The 24,353-nt window shown below is 32.9% G+C and overlaps 1 long non-coding RNA gene across 1 annotated transcript; it reads left to right on the forward strand.

The window, feature by feature from the left end:
* The first annotated feature begins 249 nt into the window (after positions 1–249).
* LOC139494789 (uncharacterized) lies at positions 250–2,050 on the forward strand. The gene is made up of 3 exons (XR_011657150.1): positions 250–360; positions 1,199–1,228; positions 1,813–2,050. It is a non-coding gene; the product is annotated as an uncharacterized lncRNA (long non-coding RNA).
* The last annotated feature ends 22,303 nt before the right edge of the window (positions 2,051–24,353 follow it).

Raw genomic sequence — 24,353 nt, forward strand, 5'->3', positions numbered from 1 at the left:
AGTGATAAAAAACATATAACAATATATTTATATTTCAGCATATTCTATTTTTGTTCTAAATGTGTTACCTTTAGGCTTATGTTAAATGTTCCACAGGTGACAAAATGTATATGAAAATGGTTAGTAATGTTTTGTGTGAAGTATAAGTAAACGTGACACAAAGTATTGAAACAGGTTACACGATGTCTTCAAAAACATTGCCATAAAAATTCCAGGATATTAATCAGTTTCTCAAAACAATTTCAGACATTAATGAATGTGCGAATTCACCTTGCAAGAACGGAGGAACTTGCACAGACATGGTTAATGGGTTTACCTGTTCATGTCATGATGGTTATACGGGAGATACGTGTGAAATAGGTTAGTATTGTTACTAGTATATGTTAATCCTAAAATGTTGGTCACTTTATTATTTGGACATTTAGTTGTTTTTATATCGAATTATATATATCCAAAAAGTATTTTACTGCATTTACTGTATTTTATTGGGTTAATAAGAGTTCATATTATATGGTTTATACTTATCTTAACTTTTAATAAACTAAAATTTAAAATCAAAAAGGAATACATACACAACAACTTGTTTGCTACCCTGTTTCAAAATAACAAGATTTTTAAAACACTTATAAATTGATAGCATATAAAAAAAACACTAAAAAAGCAGAAAAAATGAAGGGTCCTTGTGCTTGTTTCCGAGATATAAGCCATTGAAAATTTGGCGTGAAAATAATTTGTCTAGACTTTTCATAGATTTAACATTGTCACTTTTTTTCTTTCAAAATCGATGAAAAAATAACAAGGGTTTTATAAGATGTTCAAACTATATGTTATCAAATTATAAAATGAAAAGTAGGGGTTAGTGGGCAAAAATTTCTAATGGCACAACATGGATAAAACCAGAGGATTCCGAATATCTGGAAAAAATTCAAAAACAAAAGAGGAGCGAACATCCTTAATTTTTAATCTGTCATAGACATGTTACATCTATAGCAAATGTACGACAAAAAACCTAACCGAAACAACTTACCCTTAAAATAATTATTTTGACAAAGAAAACAAAAGAGAAACTAGTTATTTTTGAAGGATATGAATATTATATTCTGATCACTAGAGTAATAAAAACGTAAAAGTTTTTTTTAACTATCAAATGAATAATTGTTTAGTTTATTACTTAATTCAATGCCTATTATATTTACAGAACAATGCAAAGAATCGGATAACAAATCAGGTAAGCATATTGCAATCATTGTTAGTATTACCTTGAAAACGAACCTATATGAATATAAGAGAAAAAGTAAAATAGAATAAAATACCAAACTCATTTCTTTCATGAAATGTCAAAATAAAAAGCTCGATCACATCAAACGAATGGAAAAAACTGTCATATTCCTGGTTGGAACAGACATTTCCACATGTAGAAAATGATGTATTAAACCTTGTTTTATAGTTACGTAATCCTTTTACACAAAACCACGAATGACTGAGTAATATTATAAATTTGTTTTATTTTACATAATTCTTGTTATATTTAAATAACTATAATTTTTTCCTACTATAATACATTTCGTAAAAAAAAATCGATATGAAACATGAACATGACTGTTGTTGGCTTAACGTGCAGTGACAAATATTTCAGGCATGTTTAGGACGAGAACAAATGAAGATTATAATCTATTACGACATCATACTGTAGAACTAAATCACTACTTTACAAATGTATCAAAGTAAAACAAAAATGAAATGAAAAATGAAAATAACGTAAAATGATTGTAAATTATATTATTTACCTTTTTCATCTTTTTTAACGTATAGGAAGGAAGAAAGCAAAAGGAAGAAAAAGGAGTAGATACCAACGTAGACAGCTGAAATACAACAACTAACGTGGATTTGTTCTCATGCAACTGTGGGCAAAAGCAAGGACATAGTTTTTCTAACTTTAGTTACTCATATATATTAAGAGGGATTTTATATTTTTGTTTATGTATCATCAACTTTTAAAAACTATCTCTTATGTTTCATGTATCAATATTGTTAAGTACAATTGTTTAAAAAAAATCTATATTGTGGAATTGTATATTATTTCTTGACTGTCATGTTAATTTTAACCTTGATTTATCGTCAATAAATAAGGATACCAATTTCTATTTTATTTTATGTACGGTGCGCATCTATGGCAATAGCATTTTTTTTGCTGAAATCTAGAAATGAAACAAATAAAAGTGCAAACAAATGGTACTATTCATGTCGGTACCGATGTATTGACTACTGAGTTGTAAAGGGTGGGTAAACAAAAAAGGGTTTCCAAAGCCACTGGTATTTACATGATGTTTAAATTTCTTAAATTCATTTAGTATAAAACAGTCCAGATTACTCCAAGCGAGCAATAACCGGTGCGTTGAATGGTAAGCACCTTCTGTTATCAATGCATTGCTTGCCTTAAAAAGTTATTCTTTAGCAATTTGTCTCAAAACAGTCTAGACATATTTGGTGAGTTTACAAATGAGATAACTATTCTGGAATTTATATAAAAAAATAACGGGAAGCTTTAAAGAGCCTATGTCGCTCTCCTGCATATCTTCAACAATGGCCATTTGGGTTTAAATAATTATTAAAGGGCAATATCTTCATAAAGAGTCATGTTTGCTTTATAAGTCGTTATTTATTTTATATAATTTTGAAGATAATTGACAAAAATATGGTAAAAAATCATCGTTTAAGAGCAATCACTCTTTTAATAAGTTGACTGATGGTTTTGGTCATGCAAATATTTTTTGCAGATCTACTCTAGCTGGTCATTTTTTTTTTATTTAAAGATTTTTTCTTTGATATAATGTGTTGTAACACCTACGTTTCCACTTTGGAAATAATTAATGCTTTGAAGGCGTTTGAAGTTCTTCATATGTGTTGACCGTCAACTGCTTTTGATTCAACAAGAAAGTTCTAATCATAGACCTGACAAAATTCCTGAAGAGACTCAATCAATTTGTATCCATCCTCAATAGTTGCCATCTTCTGACCAGCTGAAATAAATGTGCAAGCATTTTAGAACTATTCCTAAAATAAGAAACCATGCAGATGACAAAATACCTCTTACGTCAACAGTAAGAATCATTTAGTACAAATAGTAATAAAGACACTTTAAGCTACTGCAAACTACTTATTTCCTACTGGATGCTGAAAATTAACTCACTACAAGTGTTACAATTTGAACATGTAAAATTTTTCTTCACAATTTAATCATTTTGAATAATTTTAATATACATGTATTGTTAATATGGTGATGCTTCTGGATCCACCATTGTATGTGAACTTGACATAACATCAATGACATGACATGCTGACAACTCTGTTTAACCCTCAACTAACTTATCACATAATTTAATTATAATTTAATGATGACAAAAAAAAGATACAGGTAATTTTAGTTGCTTTTATATAATTTATTCTAAATATATACTATTGGATAATTTTAAACTAATTATGAATGATTATAAACCTACACACGTGGACCTAAACGAAAATCAGGGTCTTTACTTCTTTTTCATGTTGCATTTTATATTTGCCCTGTGCTGTCTCTACACAATATTTTGCTATTAGCAAAGTCAGTGCAATGCGTGTCTTAAGTTTCTGAATGTATGCCTTTGCACTCGGACTATGTCTCTTGGAAATAGGGTCAACATCTAAAGTCACATTGAAAGTAGAACGCATGTTTTGTTCAAACAACATCTGAAAAGCTGGAAAATAAAGGTTCATAAATCCATGGACAAAAAACACAATCGGGGTAACAAACTAAAACTGAGGGAAACGCATTAAATGTAAGAGAACAACGACACAACACTACAATGTAACACACACACAATCCCACGAGAAAAACAAATATAACATCAAAACCAAATACATGAATTTGGGATAGACAAGTACCGTGACACGTCTTATCGCAATGTGAATTTACACTCAAAATTAAGAATAAACAAACGACGCAACGTTAAAATGTAACACATACAGAAACGAACTATAATATAACAATGGCCATATTCCTGACTTGGTACAGGACATTTTTAAAGAACAAAATGGCGGGTTGAACCTGGTTTTGTGGCATGCCAAACCTTCCCTTTTATAGCCATGTGAAATATAACATTAAAAGGACAACTCAACACCACAGGACTACAATATAAATAATTGGAGAATACAATTGACAAAGAAACACACGAACAACAGCCAACAAAAGGCAACAAGTTGAAAATTTTAATACGTCAGAAGTGCATTTTATCCACACAAGATCCTGTTGACTTGATGTAATCTGTTTTCCTGTATGCCATAAGTATGCCAGGTAACATGCTACTCCAATTTTCTTGTGTCTCATCAATGTAAGTACACAACGACTGAGCTAAAGTTCGATTGTACCTTTTGGATGATTTGAACTTGTGTTATAATGTTTGATGTCCATACGTTTACATTGTTCTGCTACAACATTCGAAAGAAAGTTTCTGCCACGGTACGAAACAAAAGATGCAAGACATCCATATCTACATATTTTTTCTATATAAAGCTATATTTTCAGCTATTTCAGTACCTTCTTGTGATTTCAAAGGGTGACAGGTACCATGTGGAGCAGAATCTACTAACCATTCCGGAGTACTTGAGGTCACCCCCAGTTTTTGGTGGGGTTTGTGTTGCTCAGTCTTTAGTTTTCTATGTTGTTTCTTGTGTACTTTAAAAAAAGAAAAGATTGGTATGATCTATCAATTGAATTGGCAAAAATTAAGAACTGGCAAGAAAGAACATAGCAGACAAAATTGAAACACATCTTCCAAATGTAAAATTTGTGGAAAAGAATTTAGCCAAAACAGTTATTGTAAAATTAACATACTCGGGAAGATCAATTCGACTGGTTTACTAAACGAGGGATCAATTGGCATGTTTCAGTCTCCCTCGTAAAGCTGACTGATGTCATACAGAGGACCTGAAGACTTAAGTACCTGATTTAAAAAAAAATCACATGTTTGGTGACAATGTTGGATGTTATAGAGTTCTGTGATTATTGACTCTTCAAAATAATGTTAGACCACAATTTGCAACTTACAACTTAAGTGAGTCATTGGAAAGATAATTTCAATTATAAAAGTATTATAACTACACTAGAAAAGTTTGGGGAAATATTCATTGCTTAACAAGTTACAATTCTATATAAAATGCTCACAGCTCTTCGCGTGTCTAGCCAACTCTAATTTTTGAACAAATAACGTTTCACACATCAGACGTGGATGACGTTGTAAGCCTGCACTGTACTAAACGTGAGTGTGTGTATTAGTAACAACCAAAATCACAGATACAAATAATAATAATAAATTTTATTATTATATAAATAACATAGCAAAAATACAAAATATAAAAAGTGAAATGTAAGAGTTATGAATACACAGGTTCAGAGCAATGCTGTTGCTTGCTGATGTATTATCTACATACGTAGATTGATGCCGTTATATGGCCCATTGTATCCTCCTTTCTCTTATGTGTGTAAGGTTCACACGGTGGTGTGTGTCCTTTCCAACTAACCTCTTTAGGTAAGTTGGGCATTCCATTGTCGCCATAGTTAATGACCAATTCCGATTTCCCGGCACAATTGTTATAGTTTCTTTCTATGTCTCGAGGAACTGGTCAATAAATTAATGTCATCTAGATCGGCTATTTTGAACGTACTGGAATCAACATTTACATCTAATATGAAGTCCAGAGAAGAATCAGTACTACTAGGAGTTATGTTGATTTCCTCTTTTGAAAGGTTTGGAGTGGTGTATTGTCCAGAACCCGATGGGATTTGTCCGTCTTGTACATACTTGCCACCGAAATTGTTAGGTTGCTCCGACTTCCTTTTCTTTTTAAGATGAATCCGCCTGTCATGATTGAGCAGGCTATCTGATCTTGTGAATTTTGCGTTACATTTATCGCAATCATATGTTTGTTGATTGTGAAGGTTTAAATGCCTTTTTAAACTGCTCTTGCTTGTGTAGTTTGCTTGACACACATCACAAATATATGAGCTGTTGGACATCGTGTTCCTGGAACAGAAACTGTATGGTAGTTAAGGACGTCGTTAGTTGACATTCTGGCGTTGGTGACTTTTGAAGGATTGTAACGTCATAAGTAAATGATATTGACGCAAACCATATCCACCATATGTCTTTCGAAATCATCGAAGTCCTCTGGAACGATCCTTATGACCACACGTCAGACGTCCTTAGGAGTAAAAGAGATGATTATTGGATTCTCCAACTCAGAGCGCTAAAACCCATTGGAATTAACAGTTTAGAGACTTCCAAATTTCAGTACACCACTCACTCTATTCTCTGGTTTATAATCATGAACTTGCGAATAATTAAGAACGCTGGAAAAAGATTTTAATCTCATATTGTTCTTCTTTTTTATGCCCCACCTACGATAGTAGAGGGGCATTATGTTTTCTGGTCTGTGCGTCCGTTCAGGTTAAAAGTTTTGGTCAAGGTAGTTTTTGATGAAGCTGAAGTCCAATCAACTTGAAACTTAGTACACTTGTTGCTTATGATATGATCTTTCTAATTTTAAAGCCAACTTAGACTTTTGACCCCAATTTCACGGTCCACTGAACATAGAAAATGAAAGGGGAGTTTCAGGTTAAAGTTTTTGGTCAAGGTAGTTTTTGATGAAGCTGAAGTCCAATCAACTTGAAACTTAGTACACTTGTTGCTTATTATATGATCTTTCTAATTTTAAAGCCAAATTAGACTTTTGACCCCAATTTCACGGTCCACTTAACATAGAAAATGAAAGGGGGAGTTTCAGGTTAAAGTTTTTGGTCAAGGTAGTTTATGATGAAGCTGAAGTCCAATCAACTTGAAACTTAGTACAGATGTTCCCTATAGTATAATCTTTCTAATTTTAATGCCAAATTAGATTATTACCCAATTTTTACAGTCCATGGAACATGGAAAAGGAGAGTGCAAGTGGGGCATCCGTGTACTTTGGACACATTCTTGTTTTTATATTTAACTAACGCATATTAAAAGTATCGCAGAGCAGTTCCTAAGTGCTTATGTGAAGTCAACAATTCTTACAGGATACGCTGAGTGCTTTGTCTCATTCCTTTCAATGCATAGAATTTGTACATTGTTGCAAGTTTGTGTGTCATATATGTTTTTTTCCTCATTTTGCGTTTGTCTTGCCACTTTCTATTAAACAGTCATCCATCCCTGAAACATATAACCTATGATTTTTTCTTATAGTTCTACTACTTTGTTGGGAATAGACCAATTATATTGCTTGTGACAGAATCTTTGGTAGAAATGTCTTTACCTCCATTCAGTACAAAGGACATTTCAGATGTATAAACATTATTGGAAGAGGGCCATGTGGAAGAGTGAACAAAGCCGTAAAATGAAAGAATCGTGAAACTACATTTTAGCAAAATTCGAAATTAAATCAGCAGCTCAATATTTTGACAAGCTTTTCAGCAATTTAAAACAACAAATTGAGATATCAAATGCGAATTTAGTATTTCTCACTGGCTTGTTGTTCCATGTATATGATGGTAAAGACAAGCTTTCAGAAATAATTAAGGTTCATGACCCCTTCTGTGTACACAGGCACTTGTTTCTATCCATTGGAAGACCCACTATCAACGTGTATTTACGAGAAGGTACCCAACTACTTTTTTCACCTCTCCGCTTAAAACCCTTATTTCTGTCAATTCAGTCTCAATTTTTTGTTCCATACACCATTCGATTCATGAAAAGTTTATCTTTCAGATGACATGCAATGTATTTACCCTTAGAATACCCCTTACCCCCAGTCCACAATATTTGTCAATAAATTTTCATGTTATCATTTTAGTCCTCCTACAAAATACAACAACAACCGGTTTAAAGCAGAAAAATTCAAAACCGCTTGTGATTGGTCGGTTCATAGTTCATAGGGTCATTCACTCTCTAGATTTTACATTAATCATTTGTAACTCTCTAGACTTATCCTTCACTGTTTTATGCAAATTATCTAAAACGGAAGTAGTTGTATTTTGTAGGACTAAAAACGATCACATGAAAATTCATTGACGAATCTGGTGTACTGGGGGTAAGGGGTACTGTCAGAGTAAATACAATGCATATCATCTGAAAGATAAACTTTTCATGAATCGAATGGTGTATGAAACAAAAAAATTGAGACTGAATTGACAGAGAAATAAGGGTTTTAAGCGGAGAGGTGAAACAAGTAGTTGGGTACCTTCTCGTAAATATACGTTTATAGTGGGTCTTCCAATGGATAGAAACAAGTGCCTGTGCTTCTGTAGCCATTATTGTACGAACTTTTCAAACTTCAATTGTATCAAAACTACAGATGTAATGAATAATAGAGATAGACCATTATGTACATATACCAAGGGGAAACTTTATGTAAAGCATTATTATTTACTGTCTCATTGCATTTGATAGAATAGAGGACTTTGTGGCAAACAAACCAAGATTTTTTTATAGAAAATCCACAGCCTCTATTACGAGTATAAACGTGCCGAGTCACTAAAGACGAGCACACCCTAAAAGGTGTACTTTATATGGTCCATATTTGTATTAATTTTAACCAATAACTACATTAATAAACATTTGTTTAGGAAAATTAATGCTAGCACTTTATGCAATAGTTCTTTATCTATCATTCAGCAATTTGCCAAATATGATATCACAAGGATAAAGGTTGTAGATTTCGATAAAATTTCCACAAGTTTATCCTTAATCAACACAAGGGTACATTATTCTTAATCCCAATAAAAGTTGGTATCAATTGGATAGATGACTTTTGCAAAAATATTTAACTGTTGTATGCTTGTAAACTTTCAGGATCTTCTAGACAAGACGTTTATATGTATGAAACGTTAGAACAGAAAATAAAGGTGTGTCTAATATAAAATGTATAGTTTTCAAGATTAAAATTTCTAAAACCGGTTCTTTGACTTTGTGAAAAAAAAGGTATGGTAGTGGATATCATCTCTTTATATTAAGGTTTATGTACCCTTCTGTAGCCATTTTTGTACGAATTTTTCAAACCTCAATTGTATCAAAACTAAAGATTTAATAAATAATAGAGATAGGCCATTTAGTACATGTTCCAAGGGGAAACTTGATGCAAAGCATTATTTTTTACTGTTTCATTGCATTTGATAGAAAAAGAGGACTTTGTGGCAATTAAATCGAGATTTTCTATGATGTGCTAGTGTTTATTTTTTACAAAAAGTTCTAAGTAACCTGTAAATTCCAAAACACCTCGTGCTGAGTCACTAAAGTCGAGCGCACCCTAAAAGGTGTACTTGATTTTGACCATATTTATATTTGATTTAACCAATAACTACACTTATAAACTTGTTTTAAGGAAATCAATGCTAGCACTGCATGCACTAATCCTATATCTATCAGTCATCAAATTGCCAAATATGAGAGTACAAGGTTTAAGGCTGTGGATTTTCTATAAAAATCTTGATTTAATTGCCACAAAGGCCTCTTTTTCTATTAAATGCAATGGAACAGTAAAAAATAATGCTTTGCATCAAGTTTCCCCTTGGAATATGTACAAAATGGCCTATCTCTATTATTCATTATATCTATTGTTTTGATACAATTGAGGTTTGAAAAATTTGTACAAAAATGGCTACAGAAGGGTACATAAACCTTAAGAAAAGCCTGTTTGTAATTTGGATGGAGAGATGTCTCATTGGCACTCGCACCACATCTTCCTATTTCTATGTACTTAAAAACTGTTTCCCAACATATTTATTCTGGACCATTCAAGACAGAAAAAAATATATATAACTGATAGTTTATTGATCAAGACGAGGCTTTTGAAAATTGAATACAGATAAAATATTATATACAGACATAAAACATAATTATCCAAATGTTACCGAATTTCACATTATTTTGTACATTTAAATTAAAACATTACCTAATTGACGACTACATATATATATAAACAAACAAAACAAATGACTACAGATCATATATACACACATACGGTTGCATGAGACTGACAGATACGTCAACTGGTAACACTATTCTCATCACCACATTAATTAGTTTGCATTTGGAGTGTCCAAAAGACAACGGCGACAAGCCTTCACACTTGGCCGCCTCAAAGCCTCGTTCACTCTGTGAACCACAACGTTTCTGAATATCTCTTCTTTTCGGTACTCTGGGTAACAGTGGTTAACATATTTCCTTACGTCTAACTCAGCCCGTGGGCACATTTCCCAGTTTGCATTTATCCCGCCCTCGTTTCAATATCTTAATTTTCTTGCCCGAAAAGGTGTGGCATTAGTTCTTTCAATAATATAGACGCACAGTTATGGGTGGAATGGGTTCTGTCTTTCAAAATGGTAAGTCTATCACCTGAAATAATTATTTATTCCGGGATAGTGTTTTCTTCATCTGTGTCATCGTCAGAAATCCTGGTGTTGCCTGCCTCTGTGTTGTTAAATACCGTTCTAAACTATTCTGCTTGGCGTGCAGTGTGTGTTGTTCGGTTTCCATGGCTTTTAGACGTTTCTCAAAGTTTGCTTTCATGGTAAATAGTCTGGATTGGCCGGAAATCATCACGTCAAACAATCGGTATATCCGGTGGTCGTCCGAGAATATGTTATTGGGTAGTGCAAATGGGAATGGTGTTGGTGCTGGTGGTTGAGGGGTGGCTGCTCCTCGTCTGATGACGGAGGACACCCGGTCAAAATCACATTTCCAGGTGTTGATTTCTGAAAATGAAACAAAAGTGTTACTGAAATGACCAGAAACTGGACGATTGGACGGACGACGGACACACAGACCAGAAAACATTATGCCATAAATGGGGCATACAAATAAATGATCTTGAGAAATTTTTTATGTTTAGTATACAAATATACCTACCAGACGTAACCTTCACTTTCACTAGTTCAAATGGGTTCCATTTTTCCTCCGGTCTTCGGAGTCCATTCATGGCTCTGATAGCATTTGTTCCCCTAGGCCATGTCACATTTCTAACTTCTCTGTTTATCCATATAGATGGAATAACGAATTCCTCCTAATGTTCAACTGGATCTAACTTTCTCCAAACGACCCTTGACCACATTTTCAATTTATCCATTTGGCAAAACTGAATTTACAGATGAATGAATTATATTTGATGCATTTAAATTTTACCTTTCTACTTTTCAAGTACATTTAAGGATCAACAATGGATACAAGACCACTGAGGTAATTGAAAAGTCAATAGAGATATGTTCACCATAAAATTCAATATACCCTCTTTCCAGTGGCAGTCCAAATTTCCCCGACCATCATCCCAGATGGCCTCTATTTTTTTTAAGACCTGCCTATCGTCTACCATGTGAACTTGTTCTCGTCCTGAATATGCACGAAATATTTCCCACTGGAAGCAACCAACAATCAATCAATCAGGTCAGTATTTCATATGAACAGATACAACCCAGGTGTTTCCAGTAAATCCCACTCAGGGCTTGCCAATACTCAGAAAACTAAGGTTTTTGTCAACCCTGTCGTATGGCCATCATCAATTAGCAAACCTCGTGCATCATAGTCACTTATTAAATGACGAATGTTAAACAATTAAAAACATGAAGAAACCCAATGGTAGGACATGCCTGATTTATAAAACAAAACCATGATTGATCTTTTCAGCTTTGTTCATAAATTTAGCATAATATTACAGGAATTATATTTACATAATTAATGTGTATAGTTTACATAGTAATCTTCTGAATTTTTGCAGAAAAAATTCAAATGAATATATATACATTTTCGTATTTTATAAAGGTGGTTCAAAGCTGTCATTGGAAAGGTCTATGTTGCAAGCAGTTGTACTTGATATAGAAGATACAGAAGTGGCGGACGATGAAAAAGAGCACTTGGTATTTCTTGGTCCAAATGAGGAATGGTTTCCACAAGAAAAATATCTTACTTCAGCAAATGTTCAGAGTACCGGTAACACATGCACAGACAAACACGTACTTCTAAGTTCCTCACCCATAAAACCTTTAGGTTCTTCAACCATTAACATTGATGTTGATACTGACCGTAATGTTGCAGTGCATCCACCTGCTATTCTCATTGATCATGTTGACAACTAGGAAGGATCAGGGATGATTAGCATTGTACTAACTTATTTTACCCTATTTAAATGAAGTATTTATTCTTATTATTTTTATCACATGACTGACTTAAATGCTTATTTAAATATTTTTCCTCGCTCATAATAACCTTCCATCATTACCGAACTCAAACAAAGAAATAACACGACGGGTGCCGTATACGGTGCAGAAAATGCTTACCCTTTCCGTTGCACCTTATTTCACTCCCGGTTTTTAGTAGAGTTCTTGTTGTTTATTGTTAGTCTTAAGAGCAGAATTCATACTTTTCTTGTTTGAAAAAGAGTCCGAGACAAAATCCTGAAAATTTGACGAGTTACACTGATGTGTTGTTGCTTTCTGAAACACCAGCTTTAGCAAAATCTAATTCAGTAAAGATGCATGGCAGCTTGTATTAAATACTCTCAAAACATTTTAAGGTAACCAGTCTAAATATCAATATGGCATCTTCTCTAGGTACTGATCTTCAAATTATATAAAGAAGTTTAATTAAAATGATTTAAAATCTAGGGAACAAGTTTTTCATCAACATCCAATCAATAAAATTAAAATAAAACCTTATCGGTTGAATTCTCCTGCATGCAATTAATAGCACTTTGTGCTCTTAAACTTCGTACTTTATTTGGCCTTTTAAACTTTTTTTGGAATCTATACGAGTCTTTTGTTAATATACTTTATTTTCATTTGTCATATGGCAAAATTATTTCTTTACCAACTTAATGCTAACAGAGACATTATAGTTTACATGGTATGTCTCTTGTGTTAATAATTGGGGACAAACGGGCACCTCCTTCATCAGACATTGTCAATCTCACTAAAATTGTGTTCTATTGAAGCATTTCTTGGTTATGAAGAGCAATATTTTGTTTCAGATTCAGCAAAGAGTATGTCTTGAAAGTATACAGAATATTGGCTTTCATATTTCATGACATTTAAAAAAAAAAATCGTACATGTTTTTTTCCCTTACTGCAATATTACAGTGGATTCTTGATTCTTGGAGATAAAAAAATGAAGATCAGAATTTAATGATAGAGAAAAAGTATTTCAAAATGAAGTCCAGGACCTTGCTTTTCAAGTGTTGACAGTGCAGACCTTTTAATTGTTTAAAAGTCAAAAAAACAATATTTGATGTGACGAGTGAGGTTTCCTGTGCCGGTAAGTCAATATGGAGTCATATGACCTTGTCATTATGAAGTTAGCTGGCTCAGTTGAAGCATCAGACAGACCAAGATAACGCCCTCCTGTGCAGATTCTTGACCAAATTTAAATTAGTTCAGTGATACTGGACGTCATACTATACTCCGAATTAAACACAAGAAAATAAAATTAAAAATCACAAGACTATTAATGGCCAGAGGCTCCTGACTTGACTTATTCCCGGTTGTGACTGTTTTGCTGAATATGAATTCGCATTACTATAAGACGTGTTACGGTACTTGTCTATCCTAAATTCATGTATTTAGTTTAAATGTTTAATGTTATATTTGTAATTCTCATCGGATTTTGTCAAATGAGTTGACGTCTTTTCTAGTATATTAAGGTGTTATGTCCTACAAGTGAGAGGTTTAGCTAGCTATAAACCCAGGTTCAATCCACCATGGCTGTACCAAGTCAGGAAATATGACAGTTGTTATCCATTCGTTTGATGTGTTTAGACTTTTGATTTTGTATTTATCCTTTTTGAATTTTCCTCGGAGTTCAGTATTTTTGTGTTTTTACTTCATTCTAGTATACATGTTTGTTTTTTTATCATTTTCATTTTCTCATCAGATAAAAAAAAAATACCAGTTTTTGCTTAGAAATATGCTATATGATTTTCAGACAAATTAAATTATCCTAGAATTTATTAACAATCATGCAATGCTCACATAAGCAAAAGCAACTGAAGACAAAACTTTGACCAAATAAACAAATATTCTTTAGACAATTTTGCATCTTTTAATGACTTGTTTATGAAAATCTTACCAGGCATAATAATAAAAAATATAGCAAAAAATAATGAAGGTAAGGCATACTTTTGGTCTTGTACTATAAAGAAATAAACAGATGATAAAAATATGAAATAATAAATCAAATACATTTACCTGCTCCTACAGGAATCAAAATTCCAACCTGTTCAAGAATATCTCTAGACTGCTGAACTGTAACAGTTGCTTTCTCTATTTTTCTCTTTCCATTACAAGTCTGAAGTGTTCAGCATGCACAGCTTTGATGACTTCTATGCTTTCCCCAAATAGTAGCGGTAGTTTGGAAACATTGTGAATTGGTCAGTCTCAAGTTCAAAAAGTCCAGCACGAATCTTGTTCTTGTTTTTTACAGAGTGAAAATAGGTTGATTCCGTTTTTATGAAAGATGTTTTTGTTCGTCAATGTTGTCAAGACAAGAACTGAATGAACATATCGGAGATGATAGTTTGATGTTAAAGTTAGTGTTGCAAGTAATCTTTGAGTACTGGGAAAAAGAGCACTTCATCTATAACATCATGATTCACTTAAACACATTAAGGAAGAAAAATTATATATTTTATATATTTAATGCCAACATTTTCAAACCTGTGGTCAACATTTCTGAAATAAACATAAATTTGTGATAGATTTACCTGATACTTCCTCTATATCAGAAGAAGTTGGTTCTGGCTCAGTCTCAATTTTCTGTTCTTCTGTAACATCTGGAATAGGAGGTACATGTAGCTTGGTGTCTTCAACATTAATAATTTTTGTCTGTTTTCTACTCATGCCGTTTTTATGAAAGATGTTCGTCAATGTTGTCAAGACAAGAACTGAATGAACATATCGGAGATGATATTTTGATGTTAAAGTTAGTGTTGCAAGTAATCTTTGAGTACTGGGAAAAAGAGCACTTCATCTATAACATCATGATTCACTTAAACACATTAAGGAAGAAAAATTATATATTTTAAATATTTAATGCCAACATTTTCAAACCTGTGGTCAACATTTCTGAAATAAACATAAATTTGTGATAGATTTACCTGATACTTCCTCTATATCAGAAGAAATTGGTTCTGGCTCAGTCTCAATTTTCTGTTCTTCTGTAACATCTGGAATAGGAGGTACATGTAGCTTGGTGTCTTCAACATTAATAATTTTTGTCTGTTTTCTACTCATGCCGTTTTTATGAAAGATGTTCGTCAATGTTGTCGAGACAAGAACTGAATGAACATATCGGAGATGATAGTTTGATGTTAAAGTAAGTGTTGCAAGTAATCTTTGAGTACTGGGAAAAAGAGCACTTCATCTAGAACATCATGATTTCACTTAAACACATTAAGGAAGAAAAATTATATATTTTATATATTTAATGCCAACATTTTCAAACCTGTGGTCAACATTTCTGAAATAAACATAAATTTGTGATAGATTTACCTGATACTTTCTCTATATCAGAAGAAGTTGGTTCTGGCTCAGTCTCAATTTTCTGTTCTTCTGTAACATCTGGAATAGGAGGTACATGTAGCTTGGTGTCTTCAACATTAATAATTTTTGTCTGTTTTCTACTCATGCCGTTTTTATGAAAGATGTTCGTCAATGTTGTCAAGACAAGAACTGAATGAACATATCGGAGATGATAGTTTGATGTTAAAGTTAAGTGTTGCAAGTAATCTTTGAGTACTGGGAAAAAGAGCACTTCATCTATAACATCAAACGTCTGTTTTCTACTCATGCCATTTTCAAAATGTGTAAAATGTAAATGGCCTACCTCTTTTTTTCTCATGAGAGGCATAGTTCCTAAAAGAAGTTGCTATAAATTTATCTGTCAATTATATACCGTTCTGCTTTAATGTATGTTTAGAGAGATAAAACCAGAATTTTACTGATTAAAGATATCCTTAGAGAAAAACACATTCAGGATCATCACCTTAACTTTTTAAGGATTTAAAATCTAATAAGCATGACATCACTATTTTTTTTCAGAGAAGATCTTAAAAGCAAATGTCTGTAATGTTTTATTTATTTTAATGAATGGTTGCATAATATAGCTCAACATGCAGACTTCTTATACGTTCAGGTATTTCACATCCAATTTTTTATGGAAATATTCTTTATAATAAAAATATTCTTATTACTATGCAAGCCAGTGGCGGATCCAGAAAAAGTTAGGGCCCACTGACTGATCTAAGAGGGGGACTGCTCTAGTCACGCTTCAGTGATTCCCTATGTAAACAACCACATTTTTTTTCCCAAAAAAGGGGAGCCTGGGCTCTCTCCCTAAATCCATCTCTGCAAGCTAACAAATTGGAAACTGTACCTACGCCTTAGTATGTTTTAAGTTTGAATTTTTATTAATCCTAATTTCATATAATAAAGTCATGCTTTCAGATAACACACTAAATTAGAAAACAATGAGACAGTCACTGAATTTAGTACGTCATATAGAATAAGCATGTACGAAAGCGTATAAGACACGAATCAATAAAAAATTTGGATATCTTATCAAAAGGCTTTCTTTTCTGCGGTGAAAAAGGAAGACTAACAGTTATAAGAAAAAAATACGAAGTTCAAAATAGCACAGTTGTACGTCATATTACGAATATTTCCAATTTTGTCTAGTTTCAGAGGAGTTGTGGTTCGATGAAATTGGTCTTTTTCTCTGTTGTAATAGATCATGTAGATATTACACATTTTATTCGAAATTACCATTGGAATTTGTCATTATATTTGTATCCGAATATATAGCAGTCTCCTTCTTCTTCTCTTATTTTTGCCTCATCTCCGTTAATACGCTCCCCAACATACTCTAGTTAAAAATCTCCCTTTTTGAAATTAGAATTGGCTATCACTCCAAACCCTACAAAACATTTAACACAAGGTAATTATAACATGATAATTTAGATTTACAAGCTCAAAACGGGAGGTATGTTTCTTTTTCATATTTACTTTGAACATAATTCATCAAAATCCTAACATGTAAGAGAATATATAATATTTACTGGACTGTCTCACACCAAAATTCAGCCCAGCCTAAAGGTGAACGTCTTTTCTTGAAAAATAAAATCCTGTCAGTTAACGGCTGAGTTACAAGAAATCCTAAATACTGTATAGTGTTTTAACGATTATAATTAATTTTATTGTTATTTGGACCGGGAAAATCTATTTTAAATAGTTTTTGTTATAAATTGCAATATAATGTCATCAATTTACGAACAAACATATATACATACACATCTAGGTGTTGTGGCTGTGGGTGCTGTAACAATGGCTGTTGGTGCTATTACTGTGGCCATGGGTGCTGTTGCGGTTTCTGTTGGCTAAAAAAACAAAAAATGTTAAGTAGGCATGAATAAGAATGATTTTCTTATGAAATCATATTTATCATATTTGGTAACCGTTATTTTCAAAGTAAACATCATCACTGACAGTGTATGTACAGTCTAGCAGTCTGATGGAAAGTTATTCTGACCAGAAATCATTTGAATTATCACTACCTTTGAGGCGCTATCCAACACCTATTATATTCAATCTTCTGTTCTGTACACCCATTATTCTATTACATATACGGTAACTTTTTGTAATTCTTACTTCCGTACTTTTCTTCTTTTGTACCATAGTTTTTATTCAATGTCCACCAATTTCTCCATCCGTTGCATTCCATTCCATTCCTTTTCAATTTCCAATCTGTTATCTCTGTGGGTGCCTCACTAATTCACTGTTAACAAATGAAAATCGTTCATTTTTTAACGCCGCCGGGGTATTTGCCAAAAGGTTATGCCTTTTTTTTACCTCTCGGCCGTGTCATTTGCCAAAAAATACTCTATCCGACTGAACGCTTGTAACGTCACGACCATCAATGCGTTTTTGAACATTAACATTCGGTGTATTTAAACAGATATATCATGTTCTTGAGGGGTATTTGCAAAAAATACCCTCCTTAACATGATATATCTGTTTAAAAACCTGGACACAGCAGTTGACATTGTAGATGGTGAAAGATGTGTCAGGTCAACAAAATATGAATTGTCAATCTACCAAAAAACCAACAAAGTGAAATATGTGATTGGTTCCATTCACTTGACCAGCTTAGTATCAGGTGTACTTCCTGAGGACCAATGTATTAGCTTAATTTCAAACAGATTTGTAAATGTACAGGGCGGCAGAAATAATAATATAGCTCTGGATGAGCATTTCGAAATTTTGAATCGGGACAGCAAGATCACGTGCAATGGACACCAAACCAAAGAAAGTATAATCAAACATTCCAAGGAGTATGCTCACTTGATTAATTATATCAAGTATTTTGAGCTCATCAGTGGTTTCAGTTAACGCAAAATTTTTTATCATTTGCCATCTTATTGTGAAGATGTACGAAAAGTGGCCAAGGACTTAATGGAACACAGTGCACTTAAATTCACAAACAATCGTCAGTTAAAATGTAAAGATTTTAAAATTGACCGAAATCCCTTTGAAAATTGTGTGGCTGGACTTTCACCAATGATACATCGTCATAAACCACCAACTCCATTTCGCCGTTTACGTGCAAGCATATTTAGGGGTTGTTTCCTTTATGTTATATATGTTACTGTTTCAGTCACGTATAAGACTTACACAAGCCATGTTTATTTACTTCAAAATATATCTTATTTTTTCATGGTTTGAATAATAATTTTTCACGGTTTGAATAATAACAAGTTCATCTTCATCATTCCCTTAAGTCCTTGATGACTTGTCACACATGTATGAAATTACTTATGGACATGATGGAAGTAATTTTACAACCTGAAAGTTAAAACGTTTTGGGAGGTTTAATCATACCATTAGTTAAGACCTCGAACTACATGCATTACTATAAAAGCTAGACTCACTGGGGTAAAGCTGATGACCGTAATTGCATTCACGGTCATCCCAAGATGTCGGATGAAAAATTAGGTCAGTTTCTGTATTGTCTGTTTAAGTGTTTCTATATCATTTTCTTTACAAATCATACATTGAAACGATGTAAATTTATAAAAGAATCACTCGAAAAGCCCTAACATAAAAAGGTGCACTCGATTTTTCTCTGTTCCATACAATCGTTACCCGTTTTGGGGAATTTTTTCTTGATTCACATAATGGAAGGGAAGACACGAAAATTTCTGAACTATAAGATTGATATGTTCTCCGTCCGTGATAAAAAAAAATCGGAGGTTATGCATTTTCTAGATCCAACTTATAGATACTACATATAAAAAAGAAGATGTGGTATTATTGCCAATGAGACACCTATCCAGAAAAGACCAAAATGACACAAACATTATCAATTATAGGTAACCGTAAGGCCTTCAACAATGAGCAAAGCCCATACCGCATAGTCAGCTATAAAAGGCCCCGATAAGAACCATGTCGTCGACTTGATATCTTATTGTTTTGCATTACTATGTAATATATACATTGAAAACTTATGCAAATGGTGTTTTTAAAATAAGAAAATTGTCGTTTTATTTGTTTCTATTTAACCACTAAAAATGTTTAGTCTGCCCTTCCACGAAATATTTAATTAGAATTTTTTTAAATGCTTAAGAATTTTCAAAAATTCCATCTGACATCCGAACAGACAATATTTTTAAGTTGAATCAATGCAGACAAGATCATTAACTAATGCTCATAAGCTAGTAGATACATTTGTCTTTTAAAATATAAATGACATATAACGATCGATCGTAATGGTACTATGTGGATAAATTTATCAGTTTTCAAGAGCAAAATTGGCAGAGCGTCATCCCTACAATGGCTTCCATTTCTACGATTGTGAGCATGAACTGGCGTAATGGAGAGATAATTTTGAAGAAGTAGAATCCTGACTGTATGAATAACATTTCTGTATACATTGTATATACAAATTGACAACTTTCCGCCTTGTGATACGCTTTTCGTATAATACTATTTTAAGGATCTAATTTGCTGGAGCTCACCTTCACTAGTTTATTCGAATGATATTTTCAAAATATTTCTGTTATTTTATTTGCACGACAAAATGAAAGACGATATAATATCAATGGGTGTACATGCAATTTTTTGGCATTTTTAAAAATGTGTATTTATTATATGTCATTAAAAGGAATCCCAGAAACAAAAAAAAATCTTATGTCGAGCAGTTGAACTGTGCACCGCATTTTTTTTTCATTATGCTTGTAAGGTGTCATTTTATCGCGCTTTTGTAGCATGTTTTCCCTTCCTGTTCATTTGCATGTCTTTTGGCAAATTCATTTAAAAAATTAAACCCTCTACTGTAAAAAAGATACATTTGGTAATCTTTGCATTTGAAGCACGTCTTATTTTCTTCTACCTATAGGATAAAACTCTCCTATTAATATGTGTATACCAACACGATTAATCATTTGATACAAAAAGATAGTTATATAAATACGGATATTTCTTAGAATTGAGGGTCATCCTTTAAAAGTTACGGTCATCATTTACAAATTACGGTCATCTTAAAAGCAGTTACGGTCAGCCTTGTTATGAATCGCTGATTCTGTTACGGTCATCTCGATTGTGATTTACGGTCATCTTGGCGATTTTTTCAAATCGAATTTCCCGTTTCATGCACATTTCTCAGAAGTAATTAGTGATTTCCGAGTGATTCTTTTATAAATTTACATCGTTTCAATGTATGATTTGTAAAGAAAATGATATAGAAACACTTTAACAGACAATACAGAAACTGACCTAATTTTTCATCCGACATCTTGGGATGACCGTGAATGCAGTTACGGTCATCAGCTTTACCCCAGTGAGACTAGACATAGTTAGGCGATACAAGAGTAACTTTATTCAAATTTGCTCATTGGGGGAATTATTGAACTAAAGAACAATGCCCACCGCGTTGCACGTATTCAATATTTCAAAGTGACATCATACTCTTTTCTTTTTTTTTTAATTTGATCGTCCACCATTTTAGAACTTTTCAAAAAATCTGCCTGATATTAACATATAGAATAAGATTTGTCCAAAATCTTGCAACAATTGTAACATTAACAGTGCTAACGAGGCCATTTTCTATAAATCTGATATTTCAAAAGGGCATAACTCTTATTTTAAATCGATCGTCCACATTTTAGAACTAATCCGAGATCGACCAAATGCATAAGAACCGGTGTACCACAAGGCTCTATTCCTTGCCGTCTATTATTTATTTTATATATCAACGATGTTTTTTAAATACTAAGGCTTTTCTACCTCAGGCATAGATTACCTTAGCTGTATTTGGCAAAACTTTTAGGAATTTTGGTCCTCAATGCTCTTCAACTTCGTACTTTATTTGGCCTATTTATCTTTTCGGATTTGAGCGTCATTGACGAGTCGACGAGTAAACGAAACGCGCGTCTGACGTATACTAAATTTAGTCCTGGTTTCTATGATGAGTTTATTTACCACTTAACATAGAAAACTCATTAATAGATTTATATGCAGAAAATTCTACATTGCATGGAAAATGTAATGATGTACTTCAGTTAAGGCAACAACTATTTGATTTTCGGGGGGGAAGGGGGGGGGGGGGGTTAAATAGAAAAAAATACATATTCAGGTTCTCAAATATGTAACAGTTTACCAAATGAAACAAAAAATGAGTATTACAGCTTTGTCTTTTAAAACAAAATGTTTTTCATCAAATGTGCAAATCAATATCTTTTTTCATTATTATCTATTGGTAGATACAATTGTATATTGTGTATAATATATCGTTAATATACTGAATGTACTTATACATATGTTATTATTATTTTGAAGACTCTCAGGATAATTAGTTTTAACAAATGGAATCATCCTGTTGAAATAAAGATTATTTATTTACCTATTTATTTTATTTATTGTTAATATTAATCTATACGCTAGTGACAGTATATAAAACAATCTGGTAAGAATGGTACCAGAGAGCACTTAAAAGACCGGACGAACACCTCATATTTCTGTGACCCTCGCAACGCGTTACGTGGGGCAATACTAGGGAATGTGTCCATGAGACTCAAAATGAAGCCCTAACTTCCATTTCATATAGTTTAAAAAAGACATGATTGTAGAACGGTCGAAGTATTCCTACCAACATTTATACTAGATCCGAGTTTTGGGTAGAAGTCTCATATCATCTGTTTATGGCTAACTCAATTTTGAGAACAGAAACAAAAAAAATCAGCATTTTTCCCCAATTGAAAACAGGAATAACTCATAAAATATATAAGTAACGCCAACAAATTCAAACTTGATTTTTATATCGTGGTAATAAGCATTGAGTGGTTTTTCAAAATTTACCTGACGCAAACTAAAGAAGACGCAAACGAGAAACTCAGCAATTCTTCCATTTTAAAAGGGCCATATCTCTTAAACAGTTAGAATCAGTAACGCCTTCCAAATTGAAACCTGATATGTGTTTCGTTGTTAGAATCAGGGCGTACAGTGACTAATGGTTGTTAAATTTTTGTGTTATTGTGTATCTTGTGGAGAGTCGTCTCGTTGGCAATCATACCACATCGTTTTAGAAGGTAAATAATTTTCGGACGTATAGGGGTAAAACTTGATGCACCACCGCTACAGCAGTGATAACAAAATACTGTTGAAGATATCGGATTATTTTTCCCCAGGTGAGCAAAACTTTTTTGTAAGACTACCAACGGAAATGCCACGTCACCGAAAAAAAACAAAACGATCACACCCAAGTGTCGACATACGGGGACCTTAAACTTTCTTTCACCATTTAAAAGTGCAACTTATTTCAAGAACATCTCCAATATAACTTATTGTTTATCTACATTGTTTTATAATACCAAAGTGCTTTTTTGCAGGTTGCGGGTTGAAGTTTGCATGCAAGTTTCAATTCACACATAAATATTATATGTATGAAAATACCAATCTAATTAAAAACGGTTTTAAATTGGATTGTGAAAATACATACATAAAATCTACCCTATGACTAATAAATTTAAAATAACTTCTAACAGTACACATCCTGTAGTAATAAAGCATAAAAGTAGGATAGAAGTTTTGGTCAGTTGCCAGTATTTGATTGTGTCATTTCATTATAATTAAATTCACTAATCATAATTTTAGTACACATGCATGTATCGTTTGATGCTTATCATACTGCTCAATTGCTATTTTAAAATATCAAAATAGTTCTAAACATTGATTCTAATTAAATTGAAAGCAATACAAACGTATTTACATAGGCTGCACAGGTTCTATCATAGAACACATTAATCTGTCTTAATCTAGTTACATAAACAATTAAATTCCTTTCAGTGGGCATTTAACATCTTTGTTTTTTCAAACACAACCAAATCACCCACCATGACAGCATTTCGTCCAAGTATAAAAATGATTTTCGAGCATGCGACTTCTGATGCCATAGTAAAACGTCCTAAAGTTCAAAGGGCACAAAGCAAAACTATACCGACTACGTCGGAAAAATTTAGTGGATCAGGTGTTATTGGTAGTGTTGTAGACAAATGTTTCTTCAAAAAAAAATAATGGTATTGTACTAGAGGTTAGGGATGTCCTAAATGATCGTGACCATTTTGAAAATGTGCAGTTTATGTATGAAGGACGTTTTTACTGCCACTTTTGTTTATATACCCCAATTGGCATGCTTAATTTGTTACAAATTAAAAATCAAATAAAATACTACTGCTTCTGTAACTATTTTTAATTGGAGCTCATCTGGACTAGGATTTGGATTGTTTTTGACATATGCAATATCGTAATCATCCACACAACCAACAATTTTCTTAGTACGTTCATTAACTTCAAACGCAGATTTAAGAGCCGTGCCATCAATAACCATAGACACAGCGTGTATCTTAAGTTTTGTTTTCGATGAAAGGCTGTATTCCATCAGTTTTCTAGAGAAGTAATGAAAATGTGAGCAAAAGAGAACCGATGAAATCACTGCTTGTAGTGTACCCAGCCTTCGCAGACCCTTGCTAACCGTTTGGATCCTCTTCAAATCAGTAGATGTTTTGTGATGTCGTTTAGATTTCCGGAACTCTGGTCATGATACAAAGGACCGCGAAAAAAAAATGTTTTGCAACCACCAAGATATTCTTTGGAATTATGAAATTCTAAAACGTCTAAATCCTATGAATGCCTTGGCTAAAAAAAACCTATGTACTACATCATAGTTGTGCTTGTAGAATATAGAATTTCTTGAAAATTTTTATGTTCTTTTAACTTAATTCAAAGTGTATTTACTTGTGTGATGTTTATT

This window comes from Mytilus edulis, chromosome 11, assembly GCF_963676685.1.
Source record: "Mytilus edulis chromosome 11, xbMytEdul2.2, whole genome shotgun sequence".
In the NCBI taxonomy this organism is placed as follows: Eukaryota; Metazoa; Mollusca; class Bivalvia; order Mytilida; family Mytilidae; genus Mytilus; species Mytilus edulis.